The following is a 15207-nucleotide window of genomic DNA, read 5'->3' as shown; positions in this document are numbered from 1 at the left end:
TTGTACTGGAAGGGGAATTAAAGGGTTTATCTGCAATCTTGCTGATTAGAAGAATTGATAAATATTTGTATTCATGGATACCCTGAAATCCTTACTTTGAGGAAAAATGCAAAAAGAAAGAAATTTGATAGTTGCTTAAAAAAAAGAAACGAAACCAAAACAAAACCCAGACAACCAAACCCCCCCAAATCCAATAAAAATACCTTAAATCCCAGAAACCAGAGCCAAACAAACCCCAAAACTGAGGGCTATGCACAAATTTCTACTTTATTTTTGTCAGATTCACTTTCATTTGACTTTTTTTTCTGCTACTTCCACTGATGTCTGGTAGATGGCATTAGTGTATAGCAAATTTCTTAAGTCCTTTTCTTATTGGAGGGGTTTTATTTTTCATCCCTTTTGCAACTAATAATGCAGCGTTATTCAGGCTTAGCAGTTTTAAAACTTTTATATTTCCCCTCAGTGTTTCAGGTATGTTTTGACTAAATGCTTTTATCATTTAACGTGCCTCTTTCCTCATTTTTGTGCTATATAATTATTATTTCTTCCAGAGGGCATCAGTCACTGAGAAAGGGGGGAAAAATGATATCTTTGGCTGACTGAATTTAGAAGCTCTATTATATTCTACATTGTTTATATGCAGTACCATATTTACTACATATTCTTCAGGCTTAGAAATAGGGACAGTTCTCTGAAGGAAGAAGAAAAATCTTCTGATGCAGAGAAAAGAAGATCAGATACAGTAGTAAATAGAGATGCTTATATATGAGGTTGAAGACATATTGGGCTGCTTACTGGAGACAGCACAAAGGAGTTCCATAAATATATTTTGTCTTTTTTAGTATTCATGAGCATTTTTAGCTAATTTTGTGCACTTCTATGACACAAGGGCCATTTCGCATAGGAAAACAGGCAATTCTTCATGCGAGTAGAGCTTGCGATTCTACCAGTAGCTTTAGCTTCATCAGTGCTCCCTAGGTAAGGCATCTTTTGTGCTAAGATGTGCGTATTCATCCTTGCTTGTAGCTTCAGGAAGCAGCTAACACTTTGAGCGAACGTTTTGGCTAAATGCCGGTTGAAAGACATTTGGAGCAGTGGGCCACAAGATTACTGCTTCTTTTCCCCACCATGTTCTTCCCACTATGGAAACAAGACTTCTTATTTTCTTCATAAATAACCAGTCTTCTGACAAAAATCACCAGTTCCATAATTCGCTGCTTCTCACAACAAGCCAAAACCCCTAATTTTACTCCAAGCTTTGCATAACAGTAGCAGAAGGGAAAACTGGAGCACTGGGGAACTGTTTTGTGAACAAAATAATGATTTTAGATAATCCTCAAGAGGTGTCTGTTTATGTAGACCATCCTTGCCACATCAGATGTGCTTGTGTTGTGGTTTAACCCCATTCAGGAGCTAAACATCACCCAGCTGTTTGTTCACTCCCCCCAGCACCCCAGCAGGATGAGGGGGAGAATCAGAAGAGTAAAAGTGAGAAAACACGTGGTTTGAGATGAAGACAGTTTAACAGGTAAAGCAAAAGCTGCTCACTCAAGCAAAGCAAAACCAGGAACTCATTCACCACTTACCATTGCAGGCAGGTGTTCACCCCTCTCTAGGAAGGCAGGGATCCATCATGGTGACTAAGGAAGACAAACACCATTACTCCAAACATCCCCTCTTCTTCCATCTTCGCGCAGGTTTATGTGCTGAGCATGACACCCTCTGGTATGGGATATCCCTTGGGTCAGTTGAGGTCAACTGTCCTGGCTGTGTCCCCTCCCTACTCCTTGAGCACCCCCAGCCTCTTCACTGGTGGGGTGATGAGGAGCAGAAAAGGCCTTGGCTCTGTGTAGGCACTGCTTAGCAGAAAACATCCCTGAATTATCAGGACTGTTTTCAGCACAAATCTAAAACATATCCCCATAGTAGCTACTGTGAAGAAAATGAACTCTATCCCAGCCAAAACCAGCACAGCTTGATAGCAGAAGGCTAAAGAAAAAAAGATAGACATATCTTTGAGATTAGTTTTGCATAGAGTGTACAGATGCAAAGCTTGCTAAGCACCAGGTTTTATTGAATCTATCTAATTATGAGCAAGTGATCAGCATAATTCTCTTGCATTTTCAACCACATTTTCCTGAGAGTGAAGTACTTAAGATAATTATAAAGAAATGCCAGCACATAATTGTGACAAATGTTATATTTAAGGAATCCTTGGATTTGTCTTTATATAGAAATGCAAATAATTTAGGATAGACAGAGCTAAACTCTCTCTGGGCCCTGGTGAAGGAGGCATTATCATGGTGCAGACCTGCTAGCCCTTGTTCTCCAAGCACAGTCCCAGCCTTTGTGCCTGGACTGACTATTCACACCTTGTGCTCTCTTTTCCAGCTAGAGAGTTTGGCCCTTACTATAGGTTGGATGGAGATCAAATGGGCAACCTGATTTAGTTTTGAAAGCAGATAAAAAGATGGAGAAAGCGTAAAGCTGATGGGCTTCTGGTGCTCATTTAAAGAAGTCTGAGGCAGGTTTTTATTGAAATATTTTCTTCATTTCTTCCAGTTATATGTGGATAGAACTGCATATAATTTGAGTTATTTCATGTATTCATGTACGCATCTGTTATGGAAAGTACTTAAAACATGACTTGTGCTCAAGTGCTTTGCTTGTGCAGGGGTTGCAGGCTATTGGGTGCATCCAGTGGTGCAGGAGCCTTTGGTTACACCTTCAGCAGCCCTGGATTCCACCCAGCACTGTGATGACATTGCCCAGGCTGATGTGGCCATCTGCTCCTTGGCAAGAGTCAAGGATTACTCAACCTCTTGTAAGACTGGTGTGGCAAATGCCTTTTCCCCAGTGCTGAAGCAAGTTCAGGGTTCACTGCACCACCAAAGAATTGACAGTGCCAGATTTTGGCCCAGTGACAATCTCTCTTCATAAGGTGCTTAGAAATCCTTTGCTGAGATACATGAGACATAAACAGTGCTTTAAGATTTGCTGCTCGCTGCATTGCAGCGAATGAAGGGATGCAACACATGTCTTCTAGCAGCCAGCTTTTTTTCTTTCGTATTTTAAATAGCTTCTAAAACATGTTCTTTTAGAAAGCATGTGTCTGAGAGGTGTTTCAGTGCCTGCAAGCATTCCTTGTTGCAAAATACATGGCCAGCTTGAGTGTACAGCAGATGAGGAAAGCATGTGTGTGTACTTCTGTCCTTTTGCCTGCAACAACCTGTAACTTCCAGCATAAGGGTGTCATTTCTCTTTGGAAGACAGCAGCAGGGCTTTCTGAAACCCATCAAAGAAAGATTGAATGATTTCACATGGGGATCACTATCTGTCTGAAATGCTTGCTGACCTGCTGTAGCACCACACCATTTCCTTGGTTTCCAAGGCTAGCAAATGGAGGTGCCCTTGCTGGAGTTTCTCTGAGTCTCCCTTGTTTGTTATGACCCCTTTCTTCCATTCCATGCTTATGTGGTCTTCTGTTATTATTTGTAGGTGGATTGTTTTACAGCTGTTATTGCACCTTTCCTTGGCCTCTGTCATATCTTACACAGTCACTGCAATAGTTCTGATTGTAGGCTGCTACCCGGTATAAAAATAGCACGTTGTTGTAATGTAGAGCATTAAAATCCATAGACTGTAGCCAGGCTGTTTCTTGTGCTTTCTGGACAGGCCTGTTAACCTTTGAGAGATTTGCTGTGGAGTTCCAGCTGCAGAATAGTAAAAACAGGTAAGTGAAAAGGAGCCCTACTGGGAGAAAGTTTATGTGTTGGGATGATAAACCTATAAAACTCTGGGACTGTTCCAGACTGTGCTCCCAGCAACATGCCCTGCAAACATATGCATTCCCCACCGGCTTTCCTTTAAAGCCTAACTACTTGGGTGATTTAGGTTAAAAGGAATGCACTGGCTTTGCTGTTGTATTGCAGGGAAATTGGTTTAACCTCTGTGTGGCAGTAGGGATGGAAAATTCTGTAACACTGTGCTGAGTTGCTCCCGATTTTCTAAGATGATGATAAATAGTTGAAGGGGTGAAAGAAGGAGGCTTTGCTCAATGCTAATGCAGCACAGTGCTGCCTCATACAGGGGGGCAGATGCTCACTGGCTTGATGGCTTGAGCAGCATGTTGAGAAACACTTAAACTCTGGCTTTCTCAGATAGGACCTGTTGCTGCAGAATTCACATCTAACCACACTGTAACAATACATTATAGGTCACTTAAATATACCTCTACTTAAATATATGTATGTTTTCACACAGAATTAAGATTAAATGCTCTGTGTTGATTTCTGATGTGCTGATCTTCTGTAAGGCAGGGGGTTACAAAAACATTAAGCCTTTTATTAGGTCATTTTTGCATTTTTGAACAGGTTTTTGTGGGAATGGATTGCATTTTTCACTTTGCATATTCCCTGCCATTGTGGAGAGGGAGCTGAGTCCAGCTTGAGTATGCCTCTAACCCACAGAAACTGAGAATGGGCAAGTCTGAACGATGAGAAAAAGCCACACAGGCACTTGGAAAGACAAAATCAAATATGATTTTTTTTTAAATACCAGTTAATGATTTCATAGAGTGAAACTATAATTGTAAATACATCTCTGAGTGAGGGATAGCGTGAAAACCGTGCTAATCTTTGACAAGCATTCCCATAAACCTTTGTAATCATTTTGGGAGAAAAAATGGGCAGGTAAAGTCTCTCACATTTTAGAAGGGATCAGCTCTCTTACCTTCCTGACAACTACTTTGCCCAAAAAGTAAGTCTGGATGCAAGACACAAAGTATTTCTTTCTTCTTTTCTCTCTTGCCTTCACTCCCTTTTTGTTTCTTATTCAAAAATATCAGGAAATCCAGGAGGGTATTTTTAGCCTGAAAGAATGGAGGATTTAGGGCAATAACATAAACATTAATCACAGCAGTGATGCAATTTCATTCCAATATATACAAATGTGGCAGGGTTTTCCCTGTGTCCTAATGAAAAAAACAGCCTGTTGCTGCCAAACTGTAGGGTACGTTTACTCACTTAGAGGAGTCACACAATGAGCCACTCATTTTTCTACCATGTAGAAGCAAATACTACAGGAGGAACTTCATTCTATTCCTCTACTTCTGCAGTAAAGATTTCTGCAGCGCAGTGCTGGTTGGGCTGCTGGGGTCTCTGTGCTCAGATGTAATCCAAGACCATGATTATAAGGCTATAGGATGAAAAGTGCCAAGAACCAAGCTGTGTGTTGACTCCCCACTCTGCAGAGGAAGGGATGGGGCATTTGTTTCTCTCTTCTATACTCTTATGGGACTAAACATTTTTGCAATCATCCTTAGCAGGAGTCTGTCTCACACAGAGATTTGGAAGCAGCAACAGCAGCCGCCCTGTGACACTGCACTGAGGGCTAAGCCTTACCAGCTGCTGAACTAGATAAATACTTGGAAGAGGATAGCAGACCAAGTGCAAATGGTCTCATCACCTTTCTTGGACATTGCAGCCCTTACAGCTTCTGTTGAACACAGAGAAAAAAAAAATCTTCTATCACAGGCTCCAAGAAACTGGTTAGGTATGGGAAAGCACAAAGAATTCTCTCAGAAATTGAGAGGCAATAGCTACAGTGATAAAGGCATTTCCCAATTAGATGGCTTTTTACCCTTTGTGACATCCTGCCAATAATTGTAGCAGAGATGCTGAGATTGAGAGGCCCTCGGGTATATTTCTGTAGATAAATCTGAGTCTGGAATTTTGCACAAGGGCCTTTTCATGGTCTTTGGAGTAAATACCCTCACAGATATGCCTCCACTGTATTGAGTTCTCTGGCAATGGTCAGGCGTGATTACTGACATACAAACATGCATTTATTTCTCAGACCATTACATCTTTTTTCCTTCCCTCTCACTCACACATTCTACACAATCACAGTGTATCTTAATGTTCCTATAAATTTGCTTTATAAACCTTCCCCCTCATTCTCTGTTGAAACTCAAAATATGTGAGTATATGAGCATGTGTGCATTTATTTATATATAAGCACAATCATTCTTTACTCCGCTACGTTTCCAAGTAGCAGTCACGAGGTGCTTTGTGATCAGAATGTATCTTATCACCTCTTGCAGAATATAAGCAGTGAGTAGGAATTTGTAAAATTCAGTTAAAGATTGCTCATCATTTTGATTACCAGAACTGCTCTCTCCTTCCTTCTTATTCTAGGGCGGATGTGGTACATCAGGTTTTAGAATCACAGAATGGTTTGGGTTGGAAGGGGTCTTTCAAGGTCATCTAGTGCACCCCCTGCAATGACATTTTCAACTAGACCAGGTTGCTCATAGCCCCATTCAGCCCGACCTTGAGTGTTTCCAGGGATGGGACATCTACAACCTCTCTGGGAAACCTATTAAGAGTGTTTCACCACCCTCATCATTAAAAAAAAAAAATCTTCCCTATATGTAGTGTGATCTAGATATGTATAGTTCTATATCTATTTTTATACCTAGTTTTAGCTTGATGGTGAGTGTCTCAGTTGTCATGGGGAAAGGAGGGCGAGAGTTCTCTTTTGGATTAGATATTATGTAGGAAGGTGACTGCTGCTCATTGCAGGAGGCTCACAGGATCATGCAAAAGTCTTAGTGTCCAGAATGACATACCACAGCTCATTAAAAGAGATAGTGATGACCAGGGCTGCTCATGGGCTGACAGTTTGCCTTGTTATTGTTCTTAAAGAGTCCTAATTGCTTTGTAAAAATACAGATATGCTGCCTATGAAAGTTGTTCCATAGAACCAAATTTGTATGCATCAGGTGGTGTTAAACTTCATGATATAATAGGATATCTTAGTGTAAGAACAAGCAGAGCTTCTTTCTTGACAGAGTAAAAATAGCTGGGAGTGTAAAGGGAAAGACAGTGATAAGCACAGAGTGCTGAACAGCTTGACCAGCAACCACAATGAATGTAAGCAGCATGGCATATTCGTACTCCAGAAATCCCTCCCACAATAGACCTGGCAGAGAAACTGGAGCTTTCCCCTCTGAAGATGATTATTGTAGACTGAGGTGGAGATTTGTATGCACTGGGGTGTATTTCTAACTGAAGCTTTGAGAGCGGCTATGTGCCTTGAACCTGCAACAAAGGGTGAGGCCACTCAAATGAGAGTAATAAATTTGGATGCCATTAAGACTTTAATAGAAGAACAATTACTGGCCTGGCCAACTGAATATTTTCTCTTATATCTGTATGTAATTAATCTTCACAGTTGTTCTCTGTCATGCATTCCTTATACCAGAGGGGTAGAAGCCAGGGAAGTGATACACCTTTACATGGTGACACCTATCTGGCTTCCTTGTCATGCTGCAAATGAAGAGGGCCTATTGTTTGTAAATGAAGACCTTTCCGATTATCGATAAATAACTTCTGGATGGGGAGTATGACACATGCTGGCTGGAAGAACAGGGTTCTGTAATAGTAATATTGTCTTGAAATTACAGCCCACATAGTTTGAGAATGATTCAGGATAATTACATTAATGTTGCCGGAGAAATGAAAAGGAACACTTTCCATTTTACCTATTAACAAGCTCTACTGGTCCTAAATTATTTCTGAGAAGAGCCTGGAAATGGCTGAAATAATCAGAATAATTACAAAGCAGCGGTTGGGGTGACAGGGAGAGCTGGATGAGGTCCTGGCTGTGGCTCTTTGGCCAATGGGTAATCGCTGCTGCAGCTTTTGTGGGAAAAGGAGCACGGCACAGAGCTTTCTGATTAGGTGCACTGCAGTCTGCAAATGGCCTCACGGAGTCTGCAGGTCTTGGACCCTAAGGAGAAAATAGTCATTAGGAGTAGGTTGTTCTCAATGTAGATGTTACACATCAGCCTGTGAAGTGTTAAGCATGTTGTTCTGGCACACTGGATACTTCAGTTTCCATCGTCTACCCTCCCTTTTCTACAGCTCTCCTGAGCTTGTCCACTGGAAGATATCTGCCTTTGGTGATGCCTGTTTGCCACTTTGATCCTTGTCCTATAGCAGCAGTGGCAGACATGGATGTTTCTGAACTCCAGACCCTGAGCAGTTCTGCAACTCTGACCTGTAATAAAAGCTCAGTTCTTCACCTGAACTCATGCTGTGTTTTCAGCCTTGTACAAGTGACACTGACTGCTGCCCTGACCTCCCATTCCCCAGCTCACCTATAAAATGACTATGAAACCAGGACTTCTTGTGTTTCCCTTGTTTCATTTACGCTGTTGTTGTTTGCTAACTCCAGGTGAGTAGAAGGGGCAAAAATTAGTACTTGGATCTAACTCTGTGTCATGTCTTCACTTCAGGGTCACCTCTGCTGTTACTGGAGTTTCTCATCCGTGTGAAATTCAGAGCATCCTTGTATCCTGTCTGTGACAGCAGGGCCACAGCGGTGTTAGCTCTGCCCCTCTTCAGCTTATGAGAATTAGAAGATCTTGCATCTCATAGCCAGGCCTTTATTTATAGCTTCTTACTCAAATGTAGCCATATTTATCTCCTCTGAAGAAACTAGAGCAGTGGGTGAGGATGTAGGTGCTGCAGGTCTGGCTGCCTCCAGCACACAGTTGCACACACAGTCGGTTGGTCTCCAGGCACAGTTTTTGCAGCTGACCACACACACGAGTGCTTTTTCATTTTCTTGCATTTCCTTTTCACTTGTCCAACAAGCCCATCTCAGCCCTGCGTGTGATTACCTGATGACCTGTGTGCCTTCATTCATTCACAGCTGCAGCACTTAAATGAGATTTTGCTCCCTACTATCAACTCAGACCTTCATTCCCTGCACACACACATACAGAGGGGTGGGTTTTCTCCCTCCAGTGAAGCCTTCGTCTCCTACAACTACTGCCACACAAATTCTTGGAACCTTCCACCCCCTTTCTCATTACGTTGTCCTCCATCCTCTCTAGATGCTCAGGGCTGGGTGAATCCATCAGGAATGCCAAAAGCTGCCTTCCCACAGCTTGCTGTTCCTGACCCCAAACAGTTAACTTTCTGATCCATCAGCTACCAGAATTCTGCATTTAAAGAAATGGAGCTCAAATGAGTCTTGGCTTCTCCCTTTATACATGTGTACATGAGAGATCTGTTACAAGAGTCCAAGGCTGAGGGTGACTTAAAATAATAATAATTAGGCAGGTGATGTCTTTCAGTTGAGAGTTTAGTAATATTTGAACATTTGTATTTATTCCATTGTGATATTTCAAGAGATTTTATGGATTAAAAGGAAAGTCATTTGGAGGGAAAGCTCAAACAAGGGATTGCTTCATTATCTCATTCAGATATTAAAACGTTCATTTTTACTTCTTCCTTCACTCCAGATGCACACACACCTGCATTTACATGCTGATTCTTTCCGCATATTTGTTCTGATTCTTTCTGCATGTTTGTTTTGCCCTGATTTTCTTAGGAAGGTTTTGGTATGTTTGAGTGAGTCCCTGGAAATCTGCACGGCATGAAATTCCCAAATTTCAGTTTGCATGCAAATAGATATTATCAGTTAAACGGAATTAGTTATGAATATTGCCAAGTTAACAGTAAATACTAAATAATTTTCAGCTGTTTCTAGAAAGTGCTGGATGCCAAAATGCAGGATAGGTATAAATGATAGAGAAGGAACTTTCCTTCCTACCTTTTATAGATCTCGTGTATTTCCTGGTGTAGAAATTCATGGATCCAGGTGGAGTGGATCTCCTGCACAAAATGGAAGCCTCTACATGTTCCAGCTGCAAAGATATCGGAGCTTTGAGAGGTTAATTTGTTTTTATCTTCCCAAAGAGGTCTAGTAGGTTTTTTAAATCCTCATAACCCTACCACTACTGAGGAACAATAGCAGTTATGCAGACAGTTTTGTCGACATCAACTTAAGTTTTACACTTGCGGGGTTCATATGGTTTTGGTAGTGCTGGCACTGATACAAATGATAGCTCAATAACAGAAAAACAGAACAGTCCCTGAGCCACAGTTCTGACGCTTGAAGCATCTTTAAACCCCATACCCAAATGAGAGAGAGAGAAAAACAGCCTAGTCAAAGAGGCTTAGTTTGAAGGAGCATTTTTATGCGTTACTTGGTGACAAAATACTTAGGCATTAATGCAGTTTACAGCAAGACACCCTTAAGTTATCAGTGTGGTTGGTGTGATGCCTGACAGATTTAATGTAAATATTTATAGACTTGGCCTACTAATTATGCCAATGGAAAAAATGCAATATTAATGCTGTCACCTCCCCATGTCTCTACCTGCCAGCATGCTGCTAGCTCCCATAAATATTCCGAAGATAGGAAGTATGGCACATAAACAGAAGAGATTATTTATATTTTTAATAGGGGATTAAGTTATCTCCAGCAGTAGTTTCCAGCCTGTGGTCCAAAGACATATGGGAGGCTTGTGGACTATTCCCAAGGAAGCTGTGAGAAATGACAGAAATGAGTTTTGTGTAGAGTATGTAGAAATATCTCTCTATGAAATGATGACAGGGGCATGCACCACCTTTAGGAAATATTTGGAGGTCCACACACATCGAGAAAAGTTTGAAACCCACTGACTCACCATGTTTCTGCAAAGAACTGAATGATTTCAAAGTTCTATACTGCCATATGGTAAATGATTTGACTTGGTTCTGCCGGAGCCAGGCTGCCGTAAGAAGTCCTGGTCCACAAAGCAGTAAATCATGTGCTTAACTCGAAACACACGTTGATTCACTGAAGTTACTGCCTGACACCATACGTAACTGGTTTGCTGAATAAAGACCATGGGGAAATTTAAGACAGAAGACAAGGGCTACTATCGTCTTGCCAACAGCTCTGCAGATGCCTGATTTTCTTGTACAACCGAAAATCTAATTATGTGAATGTGTGGTTCATATTTTTCTGTTTCAGTTTATCCGTATTAAGAGACTCCAAAGGTTTTGGGCGCCATTGGTTTCAGCTGTTACTGGTTGCTAACCGAAAAAGAGTTATCACTGCTGTTATAGCCAGTTTAGGAGATTCTCTTTTAGCTCTATTGATAGCTCTCCTGATTTGTGATCTGAAAGTCTGTGGTTTCTGTTCTGGCACAAACTGACTCTTCACAAGCTGTGCAAATAAATCTCAAATGCTATCACCAGTGGTTGTGTGCGTGCCATGTGTGTGCCTTTTGGCTTATAGTCTTGAAAACTGAGGCAGAATGACTGGGTGGTTTCATTCTGTCTTGTCTTGTGCAAAAAAGCATCATATCCTACATACATCTCCACTGAAGTTAGCACAGTTGGGGTGCTGGTCCAGGGCTTGTGGGCCATATTGCTGACCAATGTGGGGCTCTTTGCAGGAGTTGAGAAAAGGGCATTTTGGTAGCAGAGCAGGGTGCAGGCAAAAGCCATGCATAGTGTTACCAGAGCAGCTCTCAAAAGAGGTTGAAGTACTGCTAGCCTTCCATAAGTGCAACCTATGTGGGCTTTTATAAGATCTTGTTGCTGGTGCGTGAATGGCAGATCTCATCTTCCTACAGATAAACAAGTCCTTGCTATGGACCTAATTCACAGCCATTGGAAGGAAACAGGCATCTTACTACCTTCCGTGAGCTCCAGATCAGACCATATGTAAGGTGCTCAGTTATTTCCAGTCCCCAGCTGCAGTTGTCTCTTGTAAACACTTCATCTGTCTGCCACACCTGTGTAAATCACAGAGCAGAATAACCCAGTAAAAGTGGAGTGCAAGGTTTTGAAAAGGAACATTAAGAGGGGAAAAATATAACTCTCTCTCTTTAAACTGTCTCTTTTCTATATTGTTACCTTGACAACTCTGCTGCTGTGTTTCATCTTTGGTGGGACTTAGCCGTGGTGGTATAAGGGGGACATCCATGTGCGTTTCCACATCTACTCCGGCTCTGCTTCACAGGCAAATGCCAGGCGCAGGTCATCTCTTGCTGCAGAGCCCACGTTCACTGCCTTGACCCATGGTGCTGTCTGGAAATGATTACAGATATTAAGAACTGGGACCCATTCTGATTAAAGGTAGAACATTATATCTTCTATTTCTTTTCCTTAAGCCAACACCAGAGCAGTGTTAATGCTCTTTAAAAGGAGATGCAAGGTGCTTAAAATATTTTTAAGGGTAAGGGCAGCTGGAAACCAGAGAGGGATGAAAGTACTCAAAAATAGTTGTATTATTTTTAGTATAAGCAGATACAGGAGTATATGTCAAGATTAGGATACAGTTCTGATGTGCTGAACTGAGTCTGGAGATGCTAAAAATACGCTTTCTTTCCTCACAATTTTTAGAAGAGAGGCAAAGGTAAGAGGAGAGCAGTGATGAACTGAGATTTTCATTCCTGTGCTTCCTTGCTTGTTGGGGTTTGGCAAAGCTGCCTGTTCACCTGGGTGCATGTGACCCGCGGATGCTAGCAAAACATACGAGGCAGGGTGAAGTGTTATCTGTGGGAGTGGGATCCCTTCCACCCCCATTTTTCCTCTTCCCAAAGAAAATCCCCACCAACGTAAGTCTTTTATTCCTTTTAGCCAAAATGGCCAGCTTTATAGCTGCAAAGGCAAGACATGCAGGCTCTGGGGCTGAGCGCAGGCGGGGGTGTCTGTGTCTGAATGTGTGCGAGGAGAGGGGGGCTTTTACTGCAAAACACATGTGTTTTCAATTGCTATCTGGAGCTAGCCCAGTAGCTGTAACTTGGCCTGACAAAGCCTTATTGAAGTACAGACAGTGTGGTTTCAAAGCAGTTAGAAAAAGAACGGGAATGCTGTTCAGGAAATTCTTCAGGCATGGGCAGGGACTTGGCTGCAGTTCTGCTGCTGGAAAATCTGACAGGGGCAGCTCATGAGCACAGGCCAGGCCTCGTGCTGCTCTGAAAGCCGCGCTGCATCCTTCCCCCTGCCTCCAGCACCCCTCTGGGTTTTCATCTGCCCGCCGAGGGAGAGGTAAGAGCCGTGTCGCTCCTTCGTGCTGCAGCCGGGATCTGCTGTTCTTTCGTGCTAATGCAGAGAGGGTTCTTGCTTTCGGACTGTTGTTTGGGGGAGAAAAGTCAGGAGTGGGAAGTTGTGGCATATTTGCAAAGGGATGGGAGCAGCTTGGGGCTGGGTGGTGGTTCTGGCGAACTTTGCTGTGGTAGTTATTCTGCAGGCAAAGCAACTCCCGCGCTGCGCCTCTGCCTGCGGGAATGCTACAACCAAATAATCCCCAACTTTCTCACTGGGGCAATAGGTATGTATATAACCTGCAGGCACCGAGAGGCTGGCTCTGTACCGTGTGTGTCACCTACAGATTTTGCTGAAAGATGCGATCCGTTAACGATAAATACATTTGTATGTACACTGTATTATAGTTGTTTAATGAGTTCAAAGCATGTTTGTCTGGGGGTTGTTTGGCAATTCCTGATACAGCTAGCTTGTGCAGAGAGACAGTAGTTCAGTAATAATCATTGCTTTGTGATTTCTCTGTTGGGTTTTTTTGTGTGTGTATTATGTATTTGCATGAGCAAACTGCAACAGACAGCACATTCAGAAACCACATAGAGCAGATTAGGAGGAAAAGCATTAATTTAGGGGCTCTTCTATCTGCAGCTTCTCTTGTGATGTGCATTTCTTTCCCCAAATAACTTAAGAAACGTTTACGATGAAAAGCTCTCTCTCCCTTTAGGAGCCTGCCAGATTTAAGCAGTGCTCTCTCATCCTTTTAGTTGCAGCATTAAAGCTTGTCTTGCCTTTGCAGAGATATCAGCACCTTATATGGCAGCTCATGTTTGGGAGCTCGGGTATGGTGCGTTCGTCAAGGCGGATGGAGGTGTCGGGAGGAGTCCGCCTCGCGTAGCTTCAGAAACTTCCTTGCCTCTGCCAGTGCCTCTTCCTTGGATTTTCACAGCAGTGTCATCCCATGTGTTGGAAATGCTTTTTAGCTGTGTTTTATGGTGGCGATAGGGAGGTTTTTTTCTTTCAACAAGGAATGAATTAAGGGCATTAAATTATACAGTGGGACAGCACTAAGTGTTTCTGGCTCTTTCATGGCAGTAGACCCACAGATTGCTTTGCCAGCATTCAGCAGGACTGCACGTACAGGGCTCAAACAGTCATTTATCTCAGCAACACAAAAAATTCAGTGACAAGGTGAGGTTCACCATCAAAGTGCATCAGATCCAGTATGTGACGGAGCCAGAGCTTTCTCACAGTGATGCTGGTGAAGTGTGTATGTGGGCAACTCCAAAGCATAACAGCAGGCTCAGGCAGACAGCAAACCTTACCTGGAAAGAGTGGAATACAGTGGATTTGGATCTTTAATGGCAATATTATCTGGTATGATGTAAAGAGATTCTATGTGATGGAAAGGAAAAGAAGAAAGGTGATTGGAAGTATCTCACCCTTGCCATTGCATGTTTTTTTCCCTGTGAAAGTGATGATCAGCTGAATTGGGTTGGTTTGGGCCAAGTGAGGACTTTGCTGGTTTGGGGTGAGGGAAGGACATCCTTCAAGAGACAGGGATGTACTGAAGCTTCCTGGAGGCTGATGTGGGGGAAGAGAATGAGAGAAAGGACAGAGATGAGTTGTGGAAGAGGGAGGCGTATGATGCAAACAAAGAAGCTTCATAAGCTCAAAGTTTTGCAGAAAACGCACCTGTGGTGAAAATGCTGTTGTTAAATGAAGGTCTTGTATGGTCTGGAATGCTTGAGCCTTCACAGGCTGCCATCTTACCCTGCAGACTTGGAACTCTATTGCCTTTCTCAGCAGCTGTTAATTTAGGCACCCAGTCAGCCTCTTATGCTCTTCACTGCTAGCTATAAGCTTATTTTAAAGAAAAAAATAAAAAATTCAAGTTCCTGCCTCTCATCATGCAGCATCCCACCTCCCAGATCTCATCCTCAGCACTGAAGAGCCAGAGAGACAAAGGGGCTGGAATATGTCTTACATAGCTAGAAGCAGCCAGGGCTGCGCTGCTGTACCTGGCTTTCAGGGATTCTCCTGCCCCACATTGGGATGAGACAATCAGTGCAGGTTCTTCACTGGATGTGGGATCAGTCTGGATCATGGGATGTCCCAAGTGCCCAGCTAGGCTGCTTGTTGTACCCCTCTTGACAGGATCCCAGTGGAGACATTGGTGGGGGGTGGCGCATCATGAGTGCAGGCAGGGGAGGCTCTCTGCAATACCCGGGGCTGGATTTGATCGAGGGAGGTGGTGATGGTTTCCTCCCTAACTCTGGCAGCAGATCCTAAGCCTTCCCCTGCCAGAGGAGAC

At 42.9% G+C, this 15207-nt stretch overlaps 1 protein-coding gene across 11 annotated transcripts in view; it reads left to right on the top strand.

Annotated features, from left to right (window-relative positions):
• SGCD (sarcoglycan delta) overlaps positions 1 to 15207 on the top strand; it is a 396287-nt gene that overhangs the window by 180772 nt on the left and 200308 nt on the right. For 2 of the 11 annotated variants that reach the window (XM_065691100.1, XM_065691105.1), the window contains one exon: positions 3676 to 3733. The exons of the other annotated variants lie outside the window; for them this stretch is intronic. The gene's annotated coding sequence lies outside the window, so the exon portion shown is untranslated. The remainder of the gene's footprint in view (positions 1 to 3675; positions 3734 to 15207) is intronic. 11 annotated transcript variants of the gene reach the window in all.

Source organism: Lathamus discolor, chromosome 10 (genome assembly GCF_037157495.1).
Source record: "Lathamus discolor isolate bLatDis1 chromosome 10, bLatDis1.hap1, whole genome shotgun sequence".
NCBI classification, from domain to species: domain Eukaryota; kingdom Metazoa; phylum Chordata; class Aves; order Psittaciformes; family Psittacidae; genus Lathamus; species Lathamus discolor.
This window is presented reverse-complemented; position numbering and strand designations above follow the sequence as displayed.